This window comes from Rhinatrema bivittatum, chromosome 4 (genome assembly GCF_901001135.1).
Source record: "Rhinatrema bivittatum chromosome 4, aRhiBiv1.1, whole genome shotgun sequence".
NCBI lineage: Eukaryota > Metazoa > Chordata > Amphibia > Gymnophiona > Rhinatrematidae > Rhinatrema > Rhinatrema bivittatum.
The window spans coordinates 153,571,520-153,594,718 of record NC_042618.1 but is presented as its reverse complement, the minus strand read 5'-3'; the positions used below and the strand labels follow the sequence as shown (position 1 = coordinate 153,594,718).

Below are 23,199 nucleotides of genomic sequence, written 5' to 3'. Positions count from 1 at the left end.
GAGGGGAATCCCTACGGGAAGCTCTGTTAGGGTGGGCCTGAGCCCAAAGTGGCTACACACGCACACACCCTTTTGTGCAGTTCATGTGATCCTTCGGGGCTGGCAAACATCTTGTATTTGCTGCCACATCGTTTCTGAATACTTAACTCTGCTCACGCTGCTCGTGCTCAGTTTGTAGCTTTTCATACAGAAACGTCGCCAGGACGCGTGCTATTATCAGTTTGTCAGACTACTTAGGTCGTAACAAAGTTGCAGCTCGTTTTGTTAGCAGTAATTAGTTGTTTGCTTTTTTTTTTTTTTTTTTTACAGCAGCTGAATCCGGGGAGAGCCACTAAACCAGCAGAACGAGTTTTGCGGGGTGAGGGTCTGCTAGCCCCCACCCACGCAACCCTTTACATCCTCTTAAAAGCGCATGTCTACAGTCAAACGGCCAGCTCCTTTTTTTTTTTCCTAGGTCGTACTAACTTCCGGGACGTAAGCGGATGTTGCTGTTTAAATCTCGAGGCGTTGATATTTGAAGTTGCTTGTGTGTTTAGGTTTCAGCAGCAGCAGCGTGTCGGGTTAGAGAAGCTCGAAGAGGGCAGCGCGTGCGGACTCTTCCACGCGACAGCTTAGCCTCTGTGCTGGGTCGCCGGGCGAACGCGCCTCTGCGGAGTCGGTGAGTGATGGGGGACAAATTGTTTCCGCTGTATTGCAGAAGTTTAAATCTCCGAAGCAGGCGCCGTAGTGAGGGGAGATGCCGGGAATTATCTCGCCTGCGTTTCCTCAAGGTCTGAAGTGGTTGTGATTTGGGTTGCTCTCGCTCAATTACGGCTTCAGAATGCAATTTGGTATCCGGGAACAAGCTTTTAAAAAAAGAAAATCCATCTGATTAGAGACGGTCTCAGTCCAGGTTTGCTTTCAATTCTATAGTGTTAACACTATATATAATTCAGGTTTTATAATGTTTCTACCACGCAGTTCCTAGAAATATTAAATGGGTAGTTCAGAGGCAGAAACTTGAATGCTTCTGGGTGTTCAGGTTTGTAGCTCTGACCTTTTTCTTTGGCTGCTTTTTTAAAATTCTCTTAGGTGAAACTACCTTATTTCTAATTACTAATGCCCCGCCTTTAGTATGTTTGCTTGTTACTCCTGTGTATAGTGTTCTAGATTCTCTACAGCACAATGTTTCTTTATTTTAGATAATGTGTTCAGTTTATGGAGTGCTATACCTGGTTATTTAGTCATGGAGGAATGACAAACTCCCCCAATATGGATGTAAAGTAAATGCTCAAGTCTGGAAACTTTATATTACGAACGAGTTCGAATGTGTTTCTCTGCCGCAATCACATTTAAGTCCACACTGAATATGTATATCTATGATGAGCACAAGAGACTAGTAGGATGCTGGTGAAGGATTTTTGGGTTAGAATCTAAAGTATGTTGGGGGGGGTTAAAATGGCTAGTGTAAGGTGCATTCTGTATGTTACTTGAGAGAATGCTTAAAGGAGAAAGTGAACAAAAGGGCCTGCAGGTCCAGAGTTTAGGGTTGGAGCTGTCCTTTGACTGGGCACCCCAGTAGTCTACAATCAGGCAAACTGTGCCCTAAACTCTAATCTACTGCTTCTAGATTCCCTGGTTCCAGAGCACTGGGCAGGGTGCTTAGTGATATCACTGCTGACCCTTTCTTTCCAATGAGGATCACTAACATTTCCTTAGTTCACCTTCCTAACAAGGTATTCATTCTCTCTCTCAAGATCCTAAAAGTCCATGAAGCAGAGAAATTCCTTTAGTCACTTATTAAATTTCCCTGGTGCTATCTCCATTCAGGCAAATCTCAGCTTTACTGTCCCAGCAGCATAATTCTTCCATAAATCACAAAGCAGTAGTCTCAGTCCCCCTAGACTTTAAGGCAGGGACTGATCAGGTTCCCAGCTGCTTTCAGCAGCCTAAGCAGTATTGGGAGACCTCATTGTAGTACAACCCATTACTTACTACTTTGGGATAAGAGTTTCACTGAGGCAGCTCGTACCATTACCAGCCCTGGCTTGTAATACCAAATACTCCATTACTGGGGACAGTTCATTTCAGTACCTTTCAACACTTTGCTTTACTAAGCAGAGACTAACGTATTATCCCTCTGTAGGTCCCAGGCAAGGATAGTGATTTGGGGGAAGTTTTCCTACCTGGAGGCTCTACGTTCCTATTTGCTAATTAGGAAGACTATCTGCCCCTATGTAGCTCACATAAGTTTAATTATTAAGCCTAGTCTTGCTTCTGAGCATCTCACAAATACAGCCTTTTAATTCAAACAAAACACTTTCTATGCATTTCCCCACTGCAGTTTATAAGCTGAGGAGAGGTAGTCCCTTGGTGCAGCTCTCTCCAACTTGAGTAGGACTTAGCATTACAAGCAATCCCAAACTTAACCAGGTTATAGTCTCACTAGCTTCTGCCTTGTTCATCATGTGTGGCATCCCTCATACATTTCCACAAAACCTTTCCTTTAATTTTCAATTTATGGTAGTGTTGTTCTTAGGCAATATTGCACTTAACTTAAAAGTCCTGTTTAGAAAATCCCACCTCAATTCTGTGCAGCTGCACCTCCCTTCTGTGAGGTGCTAAAGGCTCCACCTAGTCCTGGGTCAGATGTACTGGCCTCAGCACGAGAGACTAGGTAGAGGTACCCTGGGAAATGTAGTTCCCTCCACGGCTACTTTCACTTCCCTTCTACCCAATCTTGCACTGATACTATGGTTTTAACCAGGGATTTCTGCTCAAGGACTAAGCCACAGACTGGTGCATCACCACAGTGAATAAAGATGCAATGTACAGAATTATGGTGATTAACAGTCACATTTGCTTTGGGAGCAGGATCCTGTACTGCTTCTCTGTTCTAATTCAGGTTTTTCAGCCAGATTAGAGCTGTGCATGTATATTCTGTTGTCAAGACAAAAACTGAGTGAAACTAAGACTGGTAGGAGAGAACCAAATATAGTAAATCTGTGTAGCCAATTGGGAACCAGGAAAAAAGGTCAACTCAAAACTGTATACTTTGGGGAGAGACTTGAAAGGAACAGGATGAATTTTACATTTATCTGACTTATATTCTGCCTTTCTGACATTTCAAAGCAGTTACATTCAGGTATAGTAGGTATTTCCCTGTCTCCAGGGGGCTCACAGTAAAGGGCCTGATTTTACTAAGATTTCTCCCATTCTGTCTATGGGAAAAATGCTTAGTAAATGAGACCTTAAGTTTGTACCTAAGGCAGTGGAGGGTGAAGTGACTTGCTCAAGGTCACAAGGAGGGACAGTGTGATTTGACCCCCTCCCTGGTTTTCTGGTTCACAGCCCATTGTTCCCACCACTAGGCTACTCCTTGGTAAAATCTACTGATGAGAGCAGGTTGTAAAATTGCAAGCTTAGTGTGATTATAGGAATATTTCCCCTTCCTCCCCCCTCCCCCCCCCTGATCTCGAATCCTGGCACTATTCCACACTCATTTTCCCACCTATCTCTGATTCATTCTTTTGTTCCCCTTTCCTTGCTGGAAATCATGTGGCTGTGCTGGCCAGCAAGACAGGAAAATGCTTGTGTGGTGGCATAGCTGGTGAGATGGTCTTTGCCAGCCATTATCACAGCTACCCCTGCTGTTGTCTTTCTGCAGGCTTGAGACAGATCAGTCTACAGAAAACAATGTGAAACTTTTTGGGAGCTCTAGAATCTTAGTAAATCTGTCTTACTAAATTTTATCCACATCTGTCCAGAGACCGTCCCTGATACCTGTATGTGGCTGGATAGACAAGGGTATGTTTTCTTATGGAAAAACATGCTAAAAACAGCTAGTGGGAATTTGTTCCTTACAGCTCTGTGTGAAGAACTGAACAAATTCAGTGCACATTTTTTTGTCCTTGTATTCATAGCAGGACTTGAACTGGCAACAAACTATCTTGGCAGACCTGGTCTATAGAAATATGATATAAAGCTTTCAGGAGGTAGAATAAAGAACAATGTTAGAGTACTTTTTCACAAAGGTGGTGAATGTTTGGAATGCCCTCCTGGGAGACTTGATGAGGACAGGAAGGGTAGCAGAATTGAGAAGTGTGTGGACAGAGAGAGCAGGTTGGGTACACTTCTGCAAGGGCATAACCTGCACAGAGTGGCTGTTAACAATCCTAAACACCTTGCTGGGCAGAATGGTTGGATCTGTTTGGTCTTTGTCTGCTATCATTCATTATGTTGCTGGAAACTTTTTTTTTATCAGTTCATCAGCATAAACTGTGAGTGTCTTTATGGTCAGTCCTGGTGGTAAGCCTTGGTGCTCACCCACAGCTGAATCGTTAAAACATCTGTATGCCTGAAGACTTTTAATGAATTGTTTGCAGTTGGTAACTGAATAATTAAAATGTTAGTTAAATATAAAGTTCATGGTTTAACTTCATGAAATGATTGCCAGTTGTAATTGTCATATCCTAAAGAAGGTACAACCTTGCCATGCTTTCCCATTCTTATGTTGGACTCTGAACCCATTATATCACAAAATATCAAGTTAGTTTCAGGTAAGCCTAGGTCACCAGTTAAAATTTGGTTCAGGCTGGTAATGATTTGGAAAAGGCTTGTGTGTGGTTAAAAAAAACAAACAAAAAAAAACAAACGCATTAAAGTAGGACTGATCTACCTTTGCCTTGTGAGAGAACAATAGTAGAAATATTCCATAAGTAATTTGGAAGGGAAAAAAGGCTTGATTGCATAAGTATTCACACCCATTTTCATTGGCAAATCCAGGCCCATAATGAGTTAAATAGAGCCCACTTGTTTACAGTCACAGTAGCTGAGCTGCGCCAATACTCTTGAATAAGGAATCAAGTTCCTATTGTAAAGTGAATTTCAGGCAAAGATCAAAACATGCCAAATGAGCTGCTGAAAGATCTTTGAGAACATTATTCAAAGGTATAGATTGGGGGAAGGCTATAAGAAAACTTGTGTGTTCCCTTGGGGCACTGTCACTTCCATCATAAAGTGGAAACAATTGTTCAAGACATTTTGATTGCGCTGTCCCTTCATATTCAGTAGCTGTGGGTTAAGGATACTGTTGTGAAAGACAACTAAGGCCTATAAACCTCCTAGGACAAGCAGGATGGTAGTCCTCACATGGGTGACATCAGATGGAGAATGGCAAGGAAAACTTTTGTCAAAGTTTCTAGAAATCTTGACTGGCACTCTGAGCATGCCACTATCCACGCAGGGTCCCTCTCCAGTCTTTTTTTTTTTTTTTTTCCCTGCAAAGTGTTTGCCTCGTGGTAGTGGAGCTCTGCTCTTCAATTCGGTTTTCAAAAGTTGTTTTGGTCTATTTTCAGGTGTTACTGCGCCTGGTCCCTCTTCCACCGGTCTATGTCCTTCAGCGGTGCGGTAAGTCGATTCCCAGTATGGTGCTTCTCAGTGGCCATTGCCTGCTCACTGGCTGTCTCATAAATTTTTTATGGTGTCCACTTTTTTCGATGATTCCCTCAGTACCCACAGACCATGCCTATTACTGATCCGCATGAGCTTTGTATCCTCTGCCTGGGGGCTTCACATGACGCTCCGGGGGTGCACTCTCTGATCAGATGACAACCCCCCCCCAAGGCCATTGTGCCCAGCTGGGTAAGATGGAAAACCTTTTTAGGTCCAAAAAGTCAGATGCATCAGGGGTGTCAACACCTGGGAGGCCATGGGGAGCAGCTAGAAACGCTGTCCCTCTCCATTCCTCTATTGTCCCTCTCTCGAGAGGGGGGAGGCTGGAGAAAGGCCATCTCTGGTATCCTTGCATTCTAAGACATCGGGATTTTCACCTTTCTCGGCACTGGGGGTAAGCATTGTCGCCGTCTCTACATGGCACTGGGACAGGTACAACACTGGCGGCTGCCGTGCCGGCACCAAAGCGCCCCCAATGGAGAGGCGGCCTTAGCATCTATCAGACCCCAGCCTCCTCCTCGGTCCATCTTTCTTTATTTTTTTTCCCAGCAGACTTTCAAGAGGAGTTGGATCGCAGGGTTCAGTTACCGATGCTATGAGTCCTGCAGGGTATAGAGCCACCATCAGCACCGGTTCCCATGCCAGTGCCGGAGCCTATGCTGTCTCTCTTGGTGCCCCTGCTCAAGCAACTAATGTCCTTTTTGGGCTTACTTCCAACTCACCTGGTGCCCGGGGTACCAGCTCTGCTCTACTCCAGAGCGATTCCCATCAGTCCTCAGAGGAGGAAGAATCTATGCAATCCTGATTCCCCAGGCCATCAGGGATTGTGGTGCCCTCGGTGCCCAAACCGAGAGACTTGGACAGGGACCCTACCTGTCAGCCCCCAGGGGACCTTAGCAAGGAGGAGCCCCTGTATGATCCATGGGAGGATGATACCTCTGAATCTTCTCTGAGATGACTCAGGCAATCATCTCTCGGCACAGTCTCTGCCCTCCAGAAGACTTTCCTTTGTGGGCTTTATCTGGGCAATGGCGGATGCCATCTCACTTCAGCTCCTCACTGAGGAGGATGCCCAGCACAAAATGCTGGAAGTCCTCCTGTTTTTGGATGCCCCAAAAGAAATAGTGGTGGTCCCAGTCCATGACACTTTCAAGGAGCTGCTACTCAGGATCTGGGAACACCCTGTGACCGTTCCTCCGGTTAATTGGAAGGTGGGCACGATTTACTTAGTGCAACAAGTGTTGGGGTTTGAGAGATGCCACTTCCCGCATCAATCTGTTGTGGTGGAGTCCACCCTCAAGAAAGCCAAGTGCTCCTGCACCCACGCCTCTGCTCCTCCAGGTCAAGAGCATAGGGTGTTGGATTCCCTGGGTAGGAAGGTCTACCAGAGCGCTATGCTCATTGCCCATATTGCCTCCTACCAGTTCTGTATGACCCAGTACAACCGGAACTTGAGGTAGCAAGTCCAGGAACTGTCGGAGCACCTGCCTCAGCAGCAGAAGGATGCCTTTTTGATGGTGCTACAACAGGATCTGGAGATGGGTAAGCATGAGCTGAGATCCACCTATGTTGAGATGGTGGCCAGGGTGGCTTCAGTAGGCATTGGTGCCCACAGGATTGCCTGGCTTCATGCCTCAGACCTTCGACCAGAGGTCCAAGAGAAGCTGGCAGATCTGCCCTGCATGGGGAGAATCTCTTTGGAGATACTCAGGGTCGTGGTGGCCCAACTGAAGGACCATCATGAGACCCTTCAGCACCTTTAGGCCAGTATATTTGACCCACCGTCCACAGTCAGAAAATCCTTACGACAGGGCTCTAAGTCCTTTATTACTAGAAGAAATGTTACCCTCCTGCTCGAGGGCACACATGCCACAAGTGTCCTGCTGGTGTCACTCCAGGCAACAGAGGGCCCTAGGACTCGGCCAGCCCCCCAGCAGAACCCCACTATGGGGGTTTGACTGGGAGCGGGGGAGCATGAGCCAGACTGTCTTACCCTTGGTGCCCTGCCCTCCTGTTGCGGGCAGGCTGTGTCTTTTTGTAGACCACTGGCCCTACGTTACCTTGGACCAGAGGGTTCTCCATCGTTCAGGAATGTCCTTGCAGACTCTCCCCTGTTCATCATGGGCCTCTCATCCGCTCATCAGGAAATACTTTCAACAGAGCCTGTTCCTCTGTGCCAGCAGGGTTGGCAGTTCTATTCTTGGTATTTCCTGATATCAAAGAATAGGGGGCTTCCGCCCTATTCTCGACCTAAGAGCCTTGAACAAGTTTCTTCAAAGAAAAGTTCAAGATGGTCTCTTTGGGCACCCTGATCCCACTCCTGCAAAGAGGAGACTGGCTGTGCTCCCTCAACTTAAGATGCCTACACCCATGTCAATCTTCCCAGCAAGTGCCTGGTAGTTGTGGGAGTGCACCTCTGCTGTCGGGGTGCATGTGTTCCCCTACCTAGTCGACTGGTCAAGAGTACCACTCAGCAGGGTGTGCTCTGCACTCTGTCTGACCATTGGAGTGCTGCAGTCTCTGGGGTTTATCAATTCCCCCAAGTCCCATCGCATCCCATCACCATGTCTGGGGATTTATCAGGGCCAGACTAGACAAGCCAGGGTGTTTCTGCCCCTCTATCAAGGGCTTGCCCCTGTCGTCCCTTGCAAGTTTGGTCTACCAACACTGGCAGGTTTCAGCTCACCTTTTACTTTGTCTTCTGGGTCACATGGCATCTGTCCATGTTACCCCCCTTGGCCCGTTTGCATGCACAGAATGCAGTGTGATTCAGGTGACCCAGGGCCTCAGTGCACGTGTCTGCATTACGCAGCCTCTCCAGATCTCCCTATCCTGGTGGGGGAATCTGGAGCAAGGGGGTCCCATTTCAAGTTCCCTCCCCCTCCCCCCCCCCCCCACCCCAGGTTGTACTGACCACTGATGCATGCCCCCTGGGTTGGGGGACATGGACAGCCTCCATATGCAAGCTTGTTGATCGGCTCATGAATCTCAATGCCAGATCAACTTCCTGGAGCTTCGGGCGATCTGCTATGCATTTTGTGATCACATGTCCTACAAAGTGGTCCTGATCCAGACAATCAAATGGTGATGTGGTACATAAACAGGGGGGCACTAGTTCAATCCTCTGTCAAGAGGCAGTGTAGATATGGGCCTGGGCTCTGTCCAAGGCATGCTGCTACAACAATGTACCTAGTAGTGATAGAGAACGTGGTTGTGGACCTTCTGAGTTGAGCGTTCCGACCACATGAGTGGGTGCTGGATCAAACAGTAGCAGACTGGATCTTCTGCCTGTGGGGAACCCCGGACCTCTTTGCCTTCCCTTGCAACAAAAATGTGAGCTGCTTCTTCTCCCTGTTCAGGGCAGACGGACTACCAGCCTCAGATGCCTTTGCCCACCATTGGGGGTAAGGGTCTCCTGTATGTATATATCTGCTGGTAATGAAGACTCTCTTGAAGCTCCAGCAGGATAAGGGGACTATGATCCTGGTGGCCCCATATTGGTCAAGACAGGTCTGGTTCCTGCTCTACAGGACCTGTCTTATCAGAGATCCAATCAGTCTGGGGACCTCCCCTGATCAGATCACGCAGGACTGGGGCAGGCTGTGCCATCTGACCCTCAGGTCGTTAGCTTTCATGGGCAAGCAAACTCTTAACTGGCTGGCAGATTTTCTCCTTCCACTATGCTCAGGTGGGCCTTCAGCTAGGAGCCAGAGTCAAGGCTCACTTTGACAGCTGTGGTGGCATCGGTAGCCCACGTTTTATTCAATTCTCATCACCGAAATCTGCAAGTCTGCGACGTGGAGTTCTCTACACACATTCACTGCCTGCTACTACTTGGGCAAGGACTGTTGGCATGACAGTAGGTTCGGCCAATCTGTTCTTCGCAATCTCTCCCTGTCTAGGGCCCATTGTTAGGGTTCAGGCTGCCTCCCTCTGTTACCAACAGCACCGTAGTTTCTTATGCTTGTTGGCACCCAGCCATTGGCTGTTGCTTATTGTCATCTGGGAGCAGCCTGTAGCTTGGTATTCACCCACATGAGTACTACCATCCTGCTTGTCCTAGGAGAAAAGAGTTGCTTACATGTAACATGTGTACTCCTAAGACAGCAGTATGTTAGTCCTCATGAAACCCATCCAGCACCCTGTGGATTGGCTTCTCCTGTGGTTTTCTTTTTTTTGTTTTTGCTCGTGAATTCTGTTACAAGACTGAAGAGGGACCCCATGTGGACGCATGGATAGCAGCATGTGGGGCATACTTAGTGTGCCAGTCGGTGTCTAGAAACGTTGACATACCTGTTTTCAACAGTGGCCAATTCAGGTCATAAGTATCTGGCAAGAACTCAAGCATTAAATAGATCCCATGCTGCTATCGTGCCATGATAAGTAGTGGCCATTTCTTAAGACTACTTGGTTAACAGTTTGGACAAATTCCTGGAGGAGAAGTCAAACTTTTTTTTTTTTTAAACCCTGCTACACTAACTGCCTTAACCACATCCTCTGGTAATGAATTCCAGAGCTTAATTGGGCACTGAGTGAAAGACCTTTTCTGATTTGCTTTAATTGTGCTACTTACTAACTTCATGGAGTACCCTGTAGCTCTTGTATTTTTTGAAAAAGTAAATAACCAGTTTACACATTCTATTGTACTCATGATTTTATAGACCTATATCAAAACCTATCCCAGCAGTTTCACATAACCTCTCACTGCCTACCCATCCTCAGCAGTCTTAGTCATTCTCACTGCCAACATTGTTCCTGTTCCTTCTTTGCTCCCTTCACTCTCGCTCACTCATCCCCTTTTTTCTTCTCTTACTACCTTTCCTTTTCTTCTCACTCCTCTTCCCTTTCCATCCCCCTTCCCTTTCACTTGCTCAGCTCCCTTTTCCTCCCCTCTGTTCTCGAAATAGGGAAGAGAAGGAAAGGGTGCTGAGTGTGGAGGCAGATGGAAATTGAAGAGATATGGAGAAGAGGCCAAGGGAGGGAGACATTCTCACTCCTAGCTTCCCTTTCACAGCCTGCTTCCTGCACCTCCTGAGGCCTGTCACATCACATTGGTCTTCAGCCCACAGGAGGTGGTACCCTTCTGGGCCAGTCCTCATCAGCCCGCAGGGGATGGAACCTTTGTGGGGAGACCTTCTGCGCCACCACAATTACGCTTATGTGCTCATATTGGGGGGGGGGGGGGGTAGGGTAGGATCATCGGTGCACTGCCATGGGACAGGATTGTCATCAGTCACCATTGGAACTTCTGCTCATGTGCCCATGGGGGGGGAAGAGGGAGATTCCTGTGGGTAGGTCATCGTGATGCTGTGGCATCAGCAATCTCTGCATGCATGTGGAAGAATTTTGTAGTCTGGGACAGAAGTGGAACTTTTGGTCTCTGTGCTATGTGAAGTCAGACACATGTAATCTGATTGTAGAACCCAAGATAACAGTTCCAGTTCCAGACCGGTGCTTTTTAATATTTTATAAATGATCTGGAAAGGAATACATTGAATGAGGTTATCAAATTTGCAGATAATACAAAATTATTCAGAGTAGTTAAATCACAAGCTGATTGTGCTTCATTGCAGGGAGGACCTTGCAGGATTGGAAGATTGGGAATCCAAATGTCCATATCAAATTTTATCTGCCAAGTGCAAAGTATTGCATATAGGGAAAAATAACCCTTGCTGTAGCTACTCGATGTTAGGTTCCACCTAGGAAAAAGATCCAGGCATCATAGTGGATAATACTTTGAAATCATTGGCTCAGTGTGCTGCAGCAGTCAAAAAAACAAAACAAAAAACCAAACAATGTTAGGAATTATTAGGAAGGGAACGGTGAATAATGCCTCTATATTGCTCCATGGTGAGACCGTACCTTGAATACTGTGTACATTTCTGGTCGCTGCAATGGAGAAGATACAGAGAAGGGCAACCAATGATAAAGGGAATGGAACGGCTCCCCTATGAGGAAAGAGTGAAGAGGTTATGGCAATTTAGCTTGGAGAAGAGATGGTTGAGGAGGGATATGATAAAGGTCTTTAAGATCATGAGAGGTCTTGAACAAGTAGATGTGAATCGGTTATTTACACTTTTGGATAATAGGACTAGGGGACATTCCATGAAGTTAGCAAGTAGCACATTTAAGACTAATCAGAGAAATCTTTTTCACTCCACGCACAATTAAGCTCTGGAATTTGTTGCCAGAGGATATGGTTAGTGGTATTAGTGTAGCTGGGTTCAAAAAAGTTTTGGATAAGTTCTTGGAGGAGAAGTCCATTAACTGCTATTAATCAAGTAGACTTAGGGAATGGCCTCTGCTATACTGGCATCAGTAGCATGGGATCTTCTTAATGTCTGAGTACTTGCCAGGTTCTTGTGGCCTGGTTTGGCCTCTGTTGGAAACAGGATGCTGGGCTTGATGGACCCTTGGTCTAACCCAGCATGGCAATTTCTTATGGACACTGTAGCTATCTGATTAGACTTACTTCCAGGGTTTTTCATTTGACGGGGGGAGATGTAGAAACTTCTTTTCAAGGCCCTTTTCATTGCTCTGTTGGTTCTCGCTTTTAAGTCCTTGTATACAGCACCAATAACCACAGCTCAACAAATAGGCAATACTCAATAATTCACAAGAACTGTTTTGGTTTCCAACATTTCTCTTTTACTGGTAAGGTGCAAATGACAATCTAAAATCTTTACAGCTGTGTACTTTATTCTCAAGTTTTTAGCAAGTTTTTGTGACTTTTTTTTTTTTTTTTTTTTAAATCCTAAACAGCACCTTCCCCCCTCCCCCCTGGCAGAGACCTTCTCCTGCTGTTATGTCTGAGGCTGGAGGGTTGCTAAAAGTTGCTGTTACAAAGCCTCTAGATGGAACCTCACAGGGTTGGCTGTTTGATGCCCTTTTCATTATTGGGTCTTCTGCACAGGAATGGGGTCCAGAACCCACCCAGTAAAGACTCCAGGGGCAAGGAGGGGAGCCAGGGAGAAATTTAACATAACTGTCCTGAGGGAGGAAGTTACCTGACGTTCTTTGGAAATCAATTACTGATTAACAAGTTTGCTTCTAATTCTTTTTTTCTTTTTGGTAAAAATAATCTTGTAGTAAACAATACAAGTATTCAAGTTCTTTAGCATGTATCTTTTGGAATAATACACAATTTATTTTAGTCCATTTTAGACAAAAATTTGGAAAGTAATTACAAATTCTGATCTTTGATGGTAGCAGTGCAAAAACATTAACAATTCTAGTCTGTTTCCAAAAATCTTCTGCTGGATTCAGCGCCAAGTCAGAGATAAGTATTACGTTTTTGTGTTGGTCTTCACTTTTATTCAACCTTCAAATCTGTAGAAAATCTTTATGGGTACTTTTTTTTTTTTCTTTTTCCAGGCTCTTCTAAAAACCAAGAGTCCCTCTTTTGGCAAGTATCTTTATTTTTTTTTCTTTGTTTACTGTCCACTTTCAGTGTTGTCTGTCCCTTTGTGCTTCTTTCCTATTGAGCTTAATTAGATTCTGCTAACTTGCTAGTCTGGCCACACCTCAGTGTGATTTCCTTTTGTAGGTGTATGCACATACTTATCTGGGATCCAAGCTCAGTCCATTGTGATGCAATCTCTGGGATCTCTGGTACAGCAACTGTCTCCTCCAGGTGATGGGTCCTGAGGCTGCTGGCGTCTAGTCTTCTGTCTGTGTCTACCACCAGAAGGGGTACTTGCTACCTAACTGCACCATAGGAACTCAAAAACAAAGACTACCTCCCATCTGCAAGATGTCTTTCTGCTGTGGGTGTCTGGCGACTTGGTGAAAACGTTTTATCTAGCTAAAGAAAAAAAATGATCAGAAAATCTGTTTTTAATTTCAGGGGAACAGCAGTTACTTTACACATAAAACAAAATCTCACTCCCCTCTAGAACAGGCAAAAATAGTTACCACATTCCTATTAGTTGCTTTTACTATTAATTACTGTCTGCTTTTTCTTTTATCTTCAGAACACAGGAATCTTTATTTCTTTCTTTCAAATTTCCCAGGGACATAGGAACTCAGCAACAGCAGGGATACTGGTTACTGGCTGTTCCCCCTTTGAGGTGAAGCTAGTCTGCACCCTGAAACATTTTAGGCTTGGCAGTTGACAACAGCAGTCCTGGCCACTGCTAAAGCTGTCTGCTTAATTCCCCATGTAGAAAATCTTTTTCTCAGAGCAAATCACTGCTCCACTGATGTCACTATAATTAGTGCCATTTTAAAAAAATCTTTACTTTCCCTGGAACTGCCAGTCTCAGCCTTCCTGGTGAAAGGGTAGGGGGGTCAGCCACTTATATTTACTTTTCCTCATTTAAAAAGTAACTGCACTGTCCCAAAGCAAGGGTATAGGGGTTAGTCACCTTAAATTTTAGTGCTCCTACAAAAAGGCAAATTACTGACAAAAGCCAGGAGGCTAACACTGCTTTTGAAGTTGTACAATACACACAGGAGCCTGCTGGAAAACCTGGGCTGGAGGCCCAGCACAGGGGCTTCCCCTGGCCAGATAAACACATCAAATCAGCCTTGCACAAGCAATGGGGGCTATGACTAGTCACCTCAGCACTTATGAGCAATGGGGGCACTCAAATCTGTTTCAAATATTTATTTTTAAACTATTTTCCCAGGAACTACAAGAACTTGCTTACCAGAATTCATCTCTCTCCAGGACTTTTTCTCATACAACTGAGCAGCAGAGGCTATCCAGCATCCCTTGCTGCTGTTCTCTGGTGTGCCTCTGTCACTCCCAGGGAGGGAGATTGCAGGAGCTTGGTAAGTGCCCTCTGCTGCTTGTCCTTTCCCCTTGCCTTAAATTCTTAGTTTTTGTTTTACTTGGGGGTTTTTGTTTGTGTTTTTTTTTTTTCTTTTGTGCCTGCCCCTATGATGCTGATAGCCTGGACTCTTAAAAGAGCCAGGTTGTATGTTATTACTGGGCTGCTAACGTGAAACCAGCTCCATTTGTTCTTTCATAACTGCAGGTAGTAGCAGCCCTTCTCTCTGCTTTAAATACCTGATACTTGGAGAAAGAAACAGTATAGAAACAAAAGAACAGCATGCTATCTCTGCCTAGCTCTGCTCCTGCAGCAGCTTAAGTAACTTATTTAATACAATTTTTTTTTAACCTACTCAGATATTGAAGCAAATTTATATAGTTCTTTATAGTAACAACCTCTCATACTATTTCTTAAGTTCAAGATAGCCACATAGTAATGATGGCAGAAAAAGATCAAATGGTCCATCCAGTCTGCCCAGCAAGCTGCTTCTAGTAGTATCTGCCACACCATGCAGGTTACTCCCATGTTTCTTTTAAGGATAGTAACTGCCACTCCATGCAGTTATCCCCAAGCCTTATGATAAGAGTAGTAATATTTACAATTAAAACTAAGCAACTGTCAAACCTGTAAAAAATAAATAAATACTGGTAACAATTTTAGTGGGTGAGGAGCCTTCTTGAGAATTCAGACAATGCTGCTTGACATGCTTTGCTTTTGAACGTGGCCAGAGAAGCAGTCCTGTGCTTTTTCCCTTGTCTGCATATTTATTTTTTTTTTTTTTATTTAGCATTTGTTTATATACCGAGGTATAGCTGACATTGCCTTCACTCCGGTTTACATAATAACAACCAGTTACATTTAAATTCATAACAGTATGACAGATTGAATCAAAAAAACAATAACTTAATAAAATTCAATAAATACAATGAACATTAGATATGAATGTATGCATATCTTGAAGTAGACAGTTGATATCGTAATTGAGAAAAAGGTTTCTGCGAATTGTAACCCAGACCATAAGTCGGGTCCCATGTCTTCTGTTAAGGGTAGTAATCATCACACCAAGGAGGTTACCCCCATGCACCCTTTCCTTCATTTCCGACCTCTAGCTTTTAGGGATCCACGGTGTTTATTCCATGCCCTCTTGAATTCTTAGACTTTCGTCTTCACCACCACCACCACCACCTCTGGAAGAGCATCCCAGGCACCCATCACCCTCTCTGTGAAGAAATATTTCCCGATGTTCTGAGTCCCATTCCCCCCCCCCCCCCCTGTTTTTCCTTTCCAACTGGAAAGGTTTGAAGCTTGTGCATTATTAAAACCTTTCCGCTATCTGAACGTCTGTATCATCTCCTCTCTTCCAGGGTATACATATTTGATCCTTCAGCCTCTCCTTATAAGTGTTCCGATACTGAATCCACACAGTTTTGGTCACCCTTCTATGGCTTGCATCCATCCTGTCCCTATTCTTTTTGAGATATGGGCTCCAGAAGTGAACACAGTACGCCAGCTGAGACTGCGCCAAGGACCTGTCAAGGGTGGCATCACCTCCTTTTTCCTACTGGTTATTCCTCTCTATGCAGCCCAGCATTCTTCCGGCTTTAGCTATATCACCTTGTTACATTTTAGTCATCTTCAGATCACCAAACACCATCACCCCAAAGTCCCTCTCTTGGTCTGTGCACATCAGTCTCTCATCCCCCATCACATTCAGCTCTTTTGGATTACCACAACCAAGATGCAGGACTCTACACTTCTTGGCATTGAATCCAAACTGCCAAATCTTCACTCTTCATTCTTTGCTCTTTCAGGCATCTCCATTCTGTTGCAGATCATAGTATCATCCACATATTTTACCTTCTATCCCTTTCACAATGTCACTCACAAAGATATTGAACAGTACCAGTCCCAAAACTGATCTGTTGCACTCTACTTAACACCATTCTCTTCAGAGTAGGTTTCATTTACCATTATATGCTGTCTCCTATCAGTCAACCAGTTTGTAATCCACGCCACCACCTTGATTCTCACTTTATTCACAAGCCACCTATGTGGAACTGTATCAAAAGCTTTGCTGAAATCAAAGTAGATCACATCACTCTTCCTCGATTGAGTGATTAGAAAAATCAATCAGATTTGTCTGTCAGGACCTTTTGCTGGTAAATCTATGCTGCCTCAGGACCAGCAACCCACCTGATTGTAGATAGGGAACTATCATTTCCTTCAGCAATATCTTCATTAATTTTCCCACCACTGAGAGAGCCAACCGGCCTGTAGTTTCCAATCTCTTCTCTGCTACCACTCTTGTTCAGCGGGACCACAACTGTTCTTTTCCAATCCCACAGTACCATTCCTGTTTCCCAGGATTTGCAGACCAACCAGCACATCTGAGCTCCCTCAGCATCCTGGGATATACCTCATCTGGATCCATGGCCTTATCTACTGTATCTAGCTCTTCCCATATTTTGTCACCTCTATCTCTTTGGCAATTCTTTCTTCTGTTTGACCTTTTGCTTTCCTGATTTCCTTTGTCTCCCTCTGTTTTAACAGATATTCTTCCCTGTGTTCCTTTTTTTTTTTTTTGGATCCTTTATCCTTCTTGAGCACTTTTTTTTTTGCTTTTATTTTTTGTCACTTCCTTAAATAACCATATTTGTTTTGTTTTCCTCTTACTCTTGTTTACTATTCTAATGTAGAGATGTGTTGCCTTTGAAGTAGCTTCTTTTACTTTGACTCACTGTTCCACTTCGCCCATTTTCTTCCTCCAGATAATCCCCATTTTGACAAAGTCCATATTTATGAAATTCAAAACTCAGGTCTTTGTGTGACTTCTCTGTATCCTATTCATGATATTTAACTATACCATCTGCTCAGGTGAGTGCCTACCCAAACAATAGAGACTATCTCCCCTTTTTAAAAGTAATTTTAATTTACTTTACAAGTTGATTTATATCTTTTCCTATTGCCTATATGGCAAGTTAATGGCTTCCCTTCCAATGCAGCTGAAGTATCAATGATATACTTCATGTATTTATTCTATTTCCTACCTCCTCCTGTAATATCAAGTGTGATACCTCTTTCTCACAATCTTTAGATATTCATGGGTTATTGATGTTGTCTCTCTTCTCTTCTACTCTCCCCCTTTTCCTTCTTCCTCTTACAGGATGGCTGGAAGTCCTGCCCTCCTTGGATCTTGATTTTAGATTCCTCTTGCTGAAAGGGAACTTCTCCAATTGAATTGAAGAGCAAAGTTAAATAAGTTTAAAGGAATCCAAAAGGATTTGGTACCCCAAACGTAAATAAGTGGAATGAAAGGGTGGAAAGAAACTATCATTCAAATAGTCTTCATGGATCTTAAAATTTTTTAGAATTAAAAAAAATTTAGAGCACAGCACATACTGCTGCCTTCTCAAAAGCAGAGAATCCACAAGGGTAAAATGCTTTCTCTAGAAAAACACTAGGACTGCACCATTGTTAGCATCCACATGGGGAGCTGCAAATCTGTCCATGCTCAAATCCACATGGTATAATCCTAATCCAGTATTAGTAGGGGACTAACAGAATCCCTACCCATAGGAAATAAAATCAGCACATTGCCCTGCTCAGTGGTTGGTATGGATGGGCAGATTAGATAGGCTGTGGTCGGGGGTTTTTTTTTTTTTCTGGTCATTTTTCTATGTAAAACAATCTCTACAATTAAAATGGTGATGGCAGCATTCTCTTATGGGGATACTTTGCAGTAGCAGAGATGGTGGCTTTTAAAGATGGGAAATATGGATAGTGTAAAATATAGGCAGATATTGTAGGAATACCTGTGTACAATTTGCCACAGACCTAGGGCTAGGAAGACATCACCTTTCAGCAAGGTGACTGAGTACAAAAGCAACAACGAATTGGCTCAGCAAGAAGAAAGTGAATGTCCTCCAGTGGCCCAGTCAAAGCAAGACTTGAATGAAATAGAATATCTGTGGCAAGACTGCAGTTCAGATGTTCCCTAGCTGACTCGAATGAATTTTAAGCTCTTCTGCCAAGAGACTGGGCAAAAACTGTACAATCACATTGTGCAAAGTTGGTAGACACTTATTGTAAATGGCTGCTTTTGCTATCAGAGGTTTCTGCTAAATAAGGACTACCACAGTGAAAGCTAAAGGTCTTAAAACTCATAAACTAGGTTTGAGATTTTGATGCACTCAAGGATTAACCTTATTCTGCAAAAGTCTGAGTTAGAGGCAAATTTTTAAGTTGTCTAAAATGTTGTAGATATAAATTAAACTCTCTAGGAAGTGCTTGGGCATGGCAAGAGAAGACATGCTGTCTAGACTTTAACTATGCCATCTCTACCAGTGGAACCTATAGTAAACCCACTGAACTTGATCTGAGAGCTAGCTGGAATATTTCTCACCAATAACTTGGTCAAATTTTTTAAGGACCTGAATATCCAGCACTAAAATCTCTAAACAGAGTTCTGATTCTTTTTAGTTCAGTTATTTCAATTTTTAAATCTGAAAAGTCCACAAATGACTACTTCAGAGTTAAACCATCAATCAAAAGCTTATGATTCTAATCCTACATATGTCTAAATTCAAACTATTTGCACATGAACTCATTCATATATCTCCATACCCTGAAAAAATCTTATCTTTACTAGCAGCCACAATATGATGCAGATAACATTCCACCATGCTTGATCATTAAGATCACTTTATTTCCAGTTAAGAATTATCTTTAGTGCTAATAGGATGTCCAATAATTGTTTTCATGGTTTTGTTATGTTGTATGGTAGTGGACTTCCCATATAACAATCTTAAAGAAAATATATTACCACTTGTATGTAATATCTTTTGAATATATAACCAAATGGATTCCCAAAATTTGTAAAACATCACAGCAAAATAGCGTGTGTGAATTTTCTCTAAATCCGTGATCCAGAGCAAACATTTATTGCTGCCCTTAAACACTTTTTACAGTGTCCAAATAGCTCTGTGAGCTATAAAATTCAGTGACTGAGTTGGTAAGCTGACCGATTTATTAAGCTTTTCCAAAAGGCTTTCCAATCCTAAAACTGCAGAATATCCCTTAAATCTCTTTTCCCAGCTTTTTTCAGTTCCCCTTGGGGAAGACTTAAGACCATTTATTTAAAATCTTATAAAATTCAGAAGCTGTTTGGGGTAATGAAATGCAAAGTGTGTGGGGTGGGTTTTTTAAATCTAGCTCCAAGTTTAATTTCTGCAGTGTTATACTCCCATAAATGCAATGCATGAACTGAATCTAATTATAAAGTTATTTTCCAAACCATAACTTTCTAAATTGAGGAAAAAATAACTTCCTTGATCTAAGATGTTAAAGACTGCATATTCCCTTTGAGTACCAATTTACACAGGAATTATTAATTTTAGAGTGGGTTAATCCACAATAATTGTTTCCTGCCATTTTCTGTCTGTGGGGTTTTTTTTATATGCTTTCCATGTGAACTTTAACACAGTGTTCTTTACCTACAATTGACATCTTCATTCCAGGTAAATATTTTAACAGAGGTGAGCAAGCATATGTTTCAATAATCAACCAACATGAGATTTCTGTCTTTTAGCCACCAACTTCCCTGTCTCATCATATATGCATTATGATAAATTTTGGAACATTTACTTCTTGTTTCAGTAACTTTAAAGTCATTAAGGCTATTCATCCAGAGAAATGTTTATTTAAAATGCAGTCAGACCTGTAAAATGAGGGAGGAAAAAGTTGGCAACATACTTCACCATAGGTGCTATAGACCTTTTGATTGCTTCTAGCCTGCCCCACCAAACCACACAAAGGAGGGACAGTTTTGGAAGTTAGCTCTTGCAGCCTTCTCTGTCGACAAGCAGGGCTGAAGTATCCATAACTGGTAGGTGGTGACATCTAACATTGCCAGACACTCTTCTCTTGGCTCATAAAGCTTTTGTTCCAAGCATGTGTGGGAGTTCCCAGGTGAATCCCCATGTCTTTTTCATCCAAGCCACAGCATCTCTGTTGTGGGTTAACAAAAATACAACATTTTAAGAGATTTTTATTTAGATAAAATTTTGGAATATTCCAGGAGTGCAAGGCAATTCACAAGCAGTCTCAGAATTAGCCATGCTTTTAATATCTGCCTGCCTTCCTGGACAATCTACGATGTAGCTAAGTTATGTTTTTGCTTTAAAATCAACTGAGGGATTCACAATGTAAAACCTATATGGGAATTCTTGCATATAGCTCAGAAGTTTTGGTCTGAGTAAGTGGTCCTTTCAGTGCCACTGAATGTCACCCACATGTTATAACAAATTCATCCTACTGTCTATGGAGAAACCTTTATGGTAAGTAAAGTTGCTTTTTCTGAAATATCAATGTCTTTATTCATTGTCTTCAGATCTAAAGAGGATATAAATCCTAGATACATAATTTCATTTATATTTCATTGTAATGAATACTTCAGGAAAGTAAGTGTCCTTTTTTTAGTCCAGACCTCAAATATATATTGTACAAGTTTGGTCTAGTTCATCTTGTATCCTGATGATAGAGTATTTATAACCTCCAGTAACATAGGCATGGATTTGGCTTGAACTGTCAGATCATTAAATTGTCTGCATAAATAACTCTAAACAGCAAAAATGTATTCCTTGAGTCGGCTGTTGCTCTCTTATTGGTAATGCTAGTGGTTCTAGCACTAGTTTGAATAACAGGGAGCAATGGACTATCCTGTTGAGTACCTTTTTTTTTTTTTGAAGGACAAATTTAATCTGATATAGGTAGCTATGACTCCAAATGCATGCAGTTCTCTATGTAGGATTTTGACCATATTTGTAATTATCACCACTTCCTAACCATTTCAAACAAATATTGAATGGGAGTATGATCTAAAGCAGGACTTCACAAACTGTGAGTTGGGACTCCAAATGGGGTGTCACAGCCTTCAACTGGGATCAGAAGTGCATCAAATTGCAATTTTGTTCAGGCACCAGAAGCATTAGTAGTGGAAGGCGAGGTGGGGGCCTGAGAGCCAGCATGCTTTCATGGGCCCTGCATCTTCACTCAAGAGAATTTGCCTGTCATCAACCTGCCCTCTCTTCTCACCAGTTGTTATCCAACTTTGGCTTGGAGCCTAAAGGGAAATGTTGCTGCTGGCCCTGGACGAAGGGGATGTTTAGAGAAGGGGCAACTTTAAGAGAGATCAGATGCATGAGGCATTTGAGAATTGGATCAAATGGAGGGTGAGAGGGAGTAAAAAGATGTAAGGAGCAGGGGGGGTGAGAAGGGTAGCTGAGGAAGATGTGAGACTGGGAGGGGATAGGGAATGAGTGAGGGAGATGACAGTTGGGGGTTTATAAGAAGGACTAAAGGATAAGAGGATCAACTGTGGGGATGCAAAAAGGGCTAACTACGGTGGGAAGGGGTGTGCTGCAGAGGTCAGAGGAGCTGGGAAATATAAGAGGCGATCCTCTGGAAGGGAAAGATGTTGGAGAGCATCAACTGGAGAAGGTGGAGGTTGAGTGAGAATCAGCTGGATTGCAGTGAGGGTAAGAGGAATGATTTTTGGAGGGGGGGGGGGCTGCACTCCTGCTAATGTGTTTGGGGTTTTTTTTTGGGGGGGGGGGGGGGTTTGTTGTCCTCTTGGGTCATGTGAATATTCAAGTGCTTAAAATGGGATCACATTGGCAAAAAGTTGGAAGTCCTGATCTAAAGTGTCTTCTGCATCTAAAAGTGCTGCTGTGGCTATACCTAAATGTTTGGCCTTGTGTAAAAATGATACAATAAGCTTGTATTAACTGTGGAATCCGAATAACCAGTTTGATCTGAGTAAATAAGACCCTGCAACACTGAGGCCTGTCTTTTTGTACTAGTATCTCTGCATAGATTTTATAATCAATATTGATTAACAATAGGTCTGTAATTCTGAGAATAAAGTGAATCTTTTCCTGATTTCGTGGATACAGTGTCCATAGCGTGTCTGCTTTCTCCAGTTCTGTAAAAGCTTAAAATACTTGAGTTAATTTGTTGGCAAGTGTTAAGAAAAACACAACACTAAATTTATCCAGTCTTGGAGTCTTCCATTAGTTTTAAAGATTTAAATTTCCCCAGTCAGTCTCTTCAGATTAGCTTCTATAGTTACTCTTCTAAACTGCCTTTCTGTAGGAGATAAAGAATAGCCTTGCAGTTCATCCAAAAAGTTTAGTACTATATCATGCTTCATATCAGATTTATACAAGGCTGTATAATATACCAGAAAGTGTTTTGCAATGTCAGTAGTACTATGTAAAATAAGACTCCATTTTTAATTACTGAAATCTTTTTTTTTTCTTTAAGATTGTGTAAGTAGGTGATCATTCTTACACTCTGTATAGCATATTGTTTTCTACATAAATATTTCCAGCTTGTTGACTACAAATTGAATATTTTGTATTTTAATTATTGCAGCTGCAGTAATAAAGAACACTTCCCTCCTGTGAATGTGTTAATGATCTAAGTGTTTCTTGTTCTGTCTTTTTCAACTCTTTCCTCAATGTATCTTTCCTGAAGGCAAAATTTATAACTATGCCCATGAGTGGCTTTAAATGCATCCTATTTCTCTACTACTTAAAAGGGACATGAATCATTAAACTCAAAGTAATCACAAAATGGCTGCATTGTCCATTCTTGGTGCAGTGGAGGCACTGCACGTTCAGGATCGAGGGAGCATGGTGAGATTTTAAGTGGCTATCCTCAAACCCCACCGTGGAAGGAGTTCTTACCGCCGCTCCCTCTCCAGAAATAAATAGTTGCTGTTTGAATTAGGTGACGGAAATGAGCACAGAGGCCAGAGAGAGGGATATGGAGGAGTGTTAGGGAAGGAGAATAAAGGCAAAATTAAGATGAGCAAACTACCATTTTCATTAGTTGTTCCTCTTTTCTTAAAGTAAAATAAATGTTGGGCAGGTTCAGATGGAGTTTAATTCCCTCCCCCCCCCCCCCCCCCCTAAAAATGTTGGCTGGT

The 23,199-nt window shown here is 42.9% G+C and overlaps 1 protein-coding gene across 2 annotated transcripts in view; it reads left to right on the top strand.

The window, feature by feature from the left end:
• The first annotated feature begins 358 nt into the window (after positions 1–358).
• The window catches only part of G2E3 (G2/M-phase specific E3 ubiquitin protein ligase), a 195,990-nt gene continuing 173,149 nt past the window's right edge, over positions 359–23,199 (top strand). Inside the window, exons 1-2 of one of the 2 annotated variants that reach the window (XM_029599006.1) lie at positions 12,986–13,199; positions 14,064–14,208. The gene's annotated coding sequence lies outside the window, so the exon portion shown is untranslated. Of the gene's footprint in view, positions 659–12,985; positions 13,200–14,063; positions 14,209–23,199 lie in introns of those variants that run through there. The other variant, XM_029599007.1, reaches the window with a different exon arrangement.